This window comes from Taudactylus pleione, unplaced genomic scaffold (genome assembly GCF_031769625.1).
Source record: "Taudactylus pleione unplaced genomic scaffold, aTauple2 ptg000120l, whole genome shotgun sequence".
NCBI lineage: Eukaryota > Metazoa > Chordata > Amphibia > Anura > Myobatrachidae > Taudactylus > Taudactylus pleione.
In genome coordinates this window covers 11,049,970-11,058,329 of record NW_028284522.1, presented here as the reverse complement: position 1 = coordinate 11,058,329, position 8,360 = coordinate 11,049,970, and positions in this window count along the sequence as shown.

Here is an 8,360-nt window from a genome sequence, read left to right as displayed (position 1 = left end):
AGGAGCATTACAATATGGGCACTACTATAGGAGTATTACTATATAGGCACTACTATAGGGGCATTACAAAAGGGGCATTACCATATGGGCACTGCTACAGGGGCATTACTTTACGGGCACTACTACAGGGGCATTACTGTATGGGCACTACTAAAGGGTAATTACTACATGGGTACTACTACAGGGGCCTTACCTCAGGGGGCATTACTATAGGTGCACTGCTGAAGGGGGAATTACTACAGGGGCACTGCTGCAGGGGGCATTACTATGGGGGAATTACCAGGGGGCGCCAAATTACTGTCTTGCCCCAGGTGACGAAAATCCTAGTTTCAGCCCCGAGTATGCTATCTATCATATCATTTAATAAAAACAAAATACATTTTTAAAATAAAACAGAAAGAAAAATAAATATATTTACAACACAATTTTGTCTTCTCTATTATTTAAGTCACCACATTTTTAAATCCTGATGTTTTGGGGGAAGCTTCAGGTACATGTTGAAGCACATTATAGCAGTACTTGGGCACAGGTGTCTGAACTCACATGGGTGGTGAACTATGCACACTGTCACTGTCCATCATGAAGGGAAGAGGTGGGCACTGGTGAAAAGAAGTGGGATGCTACAGTTGCCTGTTGATGCACAGGACTGCAATACTTTGACACAGGTGAAGAGAAGTGGAAGCTACAGTTGCCTGTTGAAGCACAGGACTGTAATACTTTGACACAGGTGAAGTGAAGGGGGTTGCTACAGAAGTGTGGTGAAGCACGTTAATACTTGGACAAAGGTGTCTGCATTCACATGGGGGTGCAGTAGGCACACTGTCAGAGGCCATCTTAAAGGGGAAAGGTCAGCACTAGTGAAGAGAAGTGGGATGTTGCAAGTGTCTGGTGAATCAAATGACTGCAATGTTTTAACACAGGTTAAGTGAAAGGGGATGCTACAGGAGCCTGGTGAAGCACATTACAGTAATAATTGAGTACTGGTGAGTATACTCACTTGGGGTTATGTAGATGGCACATTGTTATCACTTTTGCCACCTGTAAGGGGCACATCTGGCTGGGGTAGTCAACCAGTTGCATTCCAGCTGTTGTGGAACTACATATGCCACCATGCCACAGTACAAGTTGCTGTGAAAAACATGCTGAAATGTGTAGTTTCATGGCAAAAGGGAAGCCAACACACTAGCTTCCCCTGTGCTGAAGAAAGTAAAACGCCCACAAGCTAGACGTTTGTACAATAGACTATTGTCTGACATCAGGCCGAGATTTGTACACACTGCAGTTTCTGTATAATACTAAAATGACATGAATTACATGTGCAGCACTCACTATATTGGGAGCCAATATGACCCTTTTTTTACCTACCATTGAGCACGGGTGATGCATACACACTATACAATTATTAGTCCTATTGGTCAGATATAGCCATGTCAGGGCACAAATCACATAGTGTGTACCCAGCTTTAGTTATACTGTATGTCTTGCAGAAATAGTGACCATGTAGAAGGTTTAATCATGCTTCTACTGGTAAATGGCTGTAGTCCCAGCATGTGCCTTCCGGCAGTCGCCACGTGTTTTGGGCAGCCTCCTGTCACACTGGTGGTACAGCTGGATGCAGTTGTGCAGTGAGTGTAGCAATGTAATACAATGAAACACTATGGTCTTCTGGAGTTCTATATGCAGGAAAGTGCAGGGTTACCAGTTAGGCCCTACGGGCCCATCCATCATTATTAGCTGAGTGTCTGACCTCTTTAAGAAAAATAAAAAGTCTAAAAGACCAGTGGGTCAGAAATTTGTGGTCTAACACCTATGAGATTAATGAGGACATGGGCAGGGGCATTGTCATGGTCTGGCTATTTTACAGATCTGGTTGGGGACACTTAGGTCTGACCGACATGCATAGGAAATGAGGTGGCTTGATTAAACTCTAGCTCATGAGTATGAACAGGAGCAAGGTACACTAGTGACAGTGTAGAAACCACAGACTTGTGATATGCAAGGATACTGGACTGGAACCAGGCTGAACAGACCAGGTCCACTGGGCAACCCCTCATCTAGTGACCTGTGAAGGCCAGTAAGACCAGGGATATACTGTCCAGCAACAAGGGTGACCCCCGGAACTCAGAATAGTATAGTACTGGTAGATATGAGAGTCAGGATAGGTAATACAGCTACTGAACCCCTCAGTGCACAGACTGTATACTGCAAACATAACCGTAGCCCTGGAACTAGCACCATTCTCTGAACCAGCCCAAGACAATAACACACAGTGCAGGGAAGCCAATACATGTCAGCACAATAGTATAACCTGATAACCTGGACAACCACTGAGCATAGAGTATAACAGCATAAGTAACTTGCATGCACTGTCCCAGCGGTATGATGGAATGAGACCACAGCTGAACTCGCTTCCTCAGTACTGATAGGTGACGGTACACAGGCAGATGGAAGGGATATACTTGCTGGCTGAGATGAAGTGGTTGATGCAAGTTTGTATGCAGCGTGGACACAGCGTTGCTGACAGGTAATGGAACACAGCGGCAGATGTAACACAGGTCTGTATGTAGCGAGGAAGCTGTGATGCCAGCAGGTGAACTATACTCCACATAGATGGTATGTGGAAGAACCCATGAAGTAGCAGATGAAGTCACAAAGGACACAAACACAGGATACAAGCGTAAGCCTGGAGCCTTGAACTATCAGGGGTTGGAACATGTTGTTCAGGCAATGGGTTGCTCACAGGAGCTGGGTTAAATTGGAGGTGGACAATAGCCATTGGTGTAGCTGATCAGGTGAGCACACAGGTGCATTAGTTAATCACAGGGAGGCGTCCTTCGGATGTCTTTGCAACTGAAATGAATTTATGTCTGAGTCTGAAAGGGATGCTAAGACCCCGATTCGTAACAGGCATTCTTCTTGCTGCACTTTCTTTGCTGGATTGACAACCTCAATTCCATAGTGCTGTCTACCAGGAGTCCAGGGGGGGGAGTGTGCTGAGCCCTGATTGTAGGAGCTAAGGGCCAGTGTACTGCTGATCCCAGTTTTCCGACTATCGAGAATCTGCAAGTGTGCACAATGGGTCCTGCTTAGACGCACGCAGACTCTTGAATGATTCTGCCTGATTGACAGGCAGAGGCATTTAAGGGGCAGTGTTGGGGCGGAGTTGGCCGGCGATCCTGGAAATGCGGGCGTGTTCACCCTGTTTTCTGGGAGTTGACAGCCCAGGATCTGCGTTGCAAGCCTGCCAGCCTGAGTAAGCTGAGGCTTACTCAGCTGGCTGGAGGTCCGGCACTGTACACCATTGCGACCATTGACCACTAATGTTCGCGATGGTGATCCCAGTCTGCGACGCAGTGCTGGGATCACAAATGCAGCAGGGGATGTCATACACTTTTTGCTGCATTTAAATAATAGCAAGGATCGCAATTGCAAAGCTGCCTGCTTGCAGCTTTGCAATTGCCATCCTTGCTGAATTAGGCCCTATGTACATGATTTTCTGGTGACTCCTGGAGTGATGCACTAGTACAAGGAGTCAGTAAGTTAGTTATTGGGATTTGTGAATTTCCTTCAATTTCATTTAGAATTTTTTGAACATTTATGTGATTAATTTCTTGGATTAAGTACATACCAGTAGTAAAGTTTTTTTAATTGGGGCACTCCAACTAATGGAAAGAAAATGTGACCTTTTCTCTAAAATGTATTAGAGAGAAGAATATAAAAATGTGGCTCCTTCTAGTCCAAAAGACGAAGAAGGGGAATGATACAGTAGGAATGCATTCTGGTAGAAGTGCTTAAAACGACTATTCTTTTTTTCTGGGATTTTCATTAAGCTAATATTGTCTTTAATAATTGGACAATAAATGTTATTAGCGAATATCCTGTATATATTTTTACATATGCTTTAGGCTACCTGTACTTACACTTACATGGAGAAAAATCTGGTGTGCAAAAATGTCTTTTATTATCACAGCCTTAACTTCAGTAATGATATATACACTGGAAATACGGGTACATTAGTTAATCATAGTATATTTATTTAGTAAATCTGCAGTTATTGGCAATTTTGGCTGCAAGCTTTAAATGAGCAATAATATTAAATTCAAATACTCCTGACGAGAATTACTGACAAGTGGAGGCTTTGAAAAGCTATTGCTTAATAAAGATGCACCCCATTGTTTCAGAAGTGCCTAAATCACTGAATGAGTAACATAACATACAGTGTATTATTATTTTTCAGTGCCGTTATAATCCTAAGGGGACCCCGATAATTAAGTATCCAGCTTTCAACATTACTCTGGTGCAGAGAAAGTGGCGGAGGATCCCTCTTTGCAACTTTGCACTTCATCCCATAGGGAAGGAGTGAGGTCCAAGAATCAGCGCCATCTGAAGATGGCAATGTTTCTCGCTGTTAGGCACTGAAAATGTTGTATTTTGAGAGCTTGATGAATTTAGGGGGACAGCGGGCCAAATTGGCAGTAATATACCTTTATAATGAATGCAATTTTTCGAAAAGTAGGTAAAAATTTTAATTTTCACCTACTTTTGTAGAAATTAAGGGATAATGAATAGATCTCAAAGTGTTAGCCACCTGGTGATTGAAATGAAATGCTTGAGGTGGGTGGTGATGTACTTCAGACTATAGATCCACTTATACTGAACTTTAAAAATAGTGTACATATACATCACTGTATATAGATACTGTACCAATAATGAATATAAATAAATCCTATTTGCTCACACATTGTTAAATTGTGCACATTAGTACTTTTTGTTTTTATAGAACTATGTTTTAAGATATTGGCTTATTATACCTACTGTATTCTAGGTATGCAGGTGTATTTGTTTGTGAACAGATTTTATATACAGTAAATCAATATGTTTTTGTTATAACTCTAAACACCACCAGACGCTTGCTGCTTTACAATGTGTTAATAACACACCTATTCTTGTGCTGATTGAACATTACTGATTATATCCAATTTGTTACTACATATTATTATCTTTCTATCCTTTACATTTTCTACACCAAGGAAATCCTACTACGTACATTATCCATAAATCTGTAAGGAAGGGATATGCAGGCTTGGCAACAGAATAATTGGGGCTTGGTAGACTCATGTTTTTGTTGCAAAAATTGTTTTTACCACAACATTACTGTACATCTCCCTACACCTCCCACACCAAGCCCATGGGGAACCTATGCACATGTAAATATCATGTTTACAGAGCGCAAATCCCAGGGGGAGAAAACACCTGTCTGGCATTTGATCAGCAAAGGAGTGCTTCCAATTTGAAGCCATTACTCTGTTATTCCACCAGCCTTACCTAGCTTCTAGGGGCTACAGAAGCTGCCTTTGTGTGCAGGCGCGAGTTTTAGGGCTGCAGTCAATGTGCATGGTGAGTTTTGATTGGTGTTCTTTGCTGTAATTGTTTTTCTGTGCCTGCACAAGTGATACTGATGGGTAGTCCACCAGATGGCCAGACAGTGGAAGCCCCCTCAAATCAAAATGTAGGAGCAGTCACTAAGATAGCGGTAGTAAAGTAGCGGTAATATAGCATCTAACTTGCTCAGAAACATTCTCACCAAATCTGTTCATTATCAATTCTCTGGCTGGCTCTACAAAGTCAAAATATCAATAGGGACTCCCCAATCCATTTTCAGTGAACATACAGTACTAGGGACTCTTTAATTTAACAATGGGCTGGAACCCTGCAACCCCTAGGTAAAAGCAACCACTGCTTATTCTTTAATCTCCCTGTTAGCAAGCAAAATGTTATAAACTATTTCCACTCTGTAACGTAAACCAACCTCAGACTCTCAGCCTCAGCCTGGTAAACATTACAAGGCGATAACATTCATTTTAACAGTTCAAAAAATATGTGCAGTACAGTAGGTCTATCATGTTTTACATTTGTAACAGAAGTCCAATAGGAATATCGTAATGCAGATACACTGACGAGCCAAATTCCGTAGGCAATAAGATTACCATACAGTATTACTAGTGGTTGATGGTATACTGTACCATATCAACATTCAGACTATAGACATTCAGAATGTCTACATGGTCACAATGTTGACACTGACATAATATTGACATGTTCAATTATGCATGTCGACAGTACTATTTTACCCTAAAAGCATCCTAAGCCTAACCCTAACAGCAGTATAACCATCATCCTAACCCTAACCGCAGCCTAACCCTAATGCTAATATGTTCATAATGTACAGCACACATGCATAATGTAGACTTTCTGATTGATTATGTTGACATCTGAATTTTGACATTCTGAACCTGGCAACGATACAGTGTCCTCATTTTGAATGTTGACAATCTGAATGTCAACATAGTAACTACTGTACATACTATTCTAGTTAATCAAGATGCTACATAACTCATCAAGTTATGTTTCTGTATAGCTACAGGAGCTACAGCTCACAGTTCAGTTTTAGTAGTGGCAGGTTGGATAATTCAATGTTTGTATTCATTAAAACATCTGAGAAAATGGTATAATGTGCACACATCTATAAGTTTGAAATGAAGAAAGTGTCAAGGAAGTGTCACCATTCAATAGAAAATTCTTGCTTACCTCCCATGTTTCTTCTAACAAATTAGCAATTACCAGTTAATTAAATAGCCAAAAGATGTTGATAATATGCAATGGATTGTCTGCCTCTGTTTGATTAATTTGCAATACTCAATATTAGGTGTCGGTAATAAGCATTTAAATTGGATTTGGGAAAGTTTGCTACTCTGGTTAATTATATAGCAGTGGACAGCAAATAGATTGCTAATATGCAAATCTTTAATTAACATCAGGTAGGCGTCAAGGTAAATATCATTTAAAGGCTTGTTCGAGCCAACTAAATCAAAGAGGAATTGTCAATGTGCACTTGAGGGAACACCAAAAGACGGATGGTTTCTGTTCACAGTGAAACTGATCTTTAACTGCTCAGTACAGCAGACAAATAGAGGTCAGTGAACAAGTGGAGGTCATTGGGGACTTTCTGCGTCAGCTTGTGCAGAAATCTAAGGATAACACTTCTTAACAAATTTAATGTAACAGCTACTGCTTCTTCTTTCATCTCTGAAAGGCGTGTTTCAACATAGCAATGGGTCAGTAAAAGTTTATTATATATTACAATGGTATGGAATGTTAAAAAAAAAGTTAACACATATTAATACTAAAAATTAAATACATTTTGTGAAAGATGAAAGTAGATGGAATATAAGCTATGTGAGTTGATAATTGTAAGTATACTGTAGCTAAAAATCCATTATTTATGATGAACCAAAACTATCAAAATAGACTTATATTGTTCAACATTCTTTTGTGGCACACTGGACATGTTTTTAAAGATACATACTCACAAAAAAAACAATGTCTCAGCATAAGAGTTAGAAGCATACAGTATAGTTGATAGCTATTTTGTTTGGCTATTGCTTGCCACAAAAGGTACAATGTTGTAATTGTTCCCGAGTAGTGAGTCTATGCATCAAAGTCCAATTTGACTACACAAGTAAGGGATTGAACTGGACAAAATCCATCAGGTATTCGGGCTGAGAAACATATAGTTTTATAGTGCGTTGATATTATTATTATTATCATCATCATCATTTATTTATATGGCGCCACAAGTGTTCCGCAGCGCCTTACAAAGTACATGAACAAATAATTAACCAGTGACTTACAATACAATACAAAGCAGGACATGGACATGTATAATAAATATTGCTTTATTAGCGACCATTACGCCCATATAAGCAGCCAAGTGTTGGTTGCCCTAGTGGGGAGTAAGAGATAAATTAAATGACAGTAGGGAGAAGCACAAGAGGGTAGAGGGCCCTGCTCAAAAGAGCTTACATTCTTTAAGGGAGGGGCAGACGAACAGGAGTGACAAAGATGGGGTAGGCGGGGAGGAGGGAAGATGTAGCAGCAAGTTAGGATGAGAACTGGAAGGCTTTAATGAAGTAGTGGGTCTTAAGAATTTGAAAGATTGTAGAGAGGTGCAGAGTCTGATGGGGAGAGGGAGGGCATTCCAAAGGTGGGGAGCAGCGCGGGCAAAATCTTGGAGGTGGGAGTGGGAGGAAGTAATCAATTGGCATGAAAGGTGGCGTGTATTAAGTGAACGAAGAGGGCGGACAGAAACATAGAATCATAGAATTTGATGGCAGATAAGAACCACTTGGCCCATCTAGTCTGCCCCATTTTTAAACATATTATTACCTCAACCATTATTGATCCTTACTTCTTCTGAAGGATATCCTTATGTCTATCCCATGCATGTTTAAATTGCTCTACTGTCTTAGCCTCTACCACCTTTGATGGGAGACTATTCCACTTGTCCACTACCCTTTCTG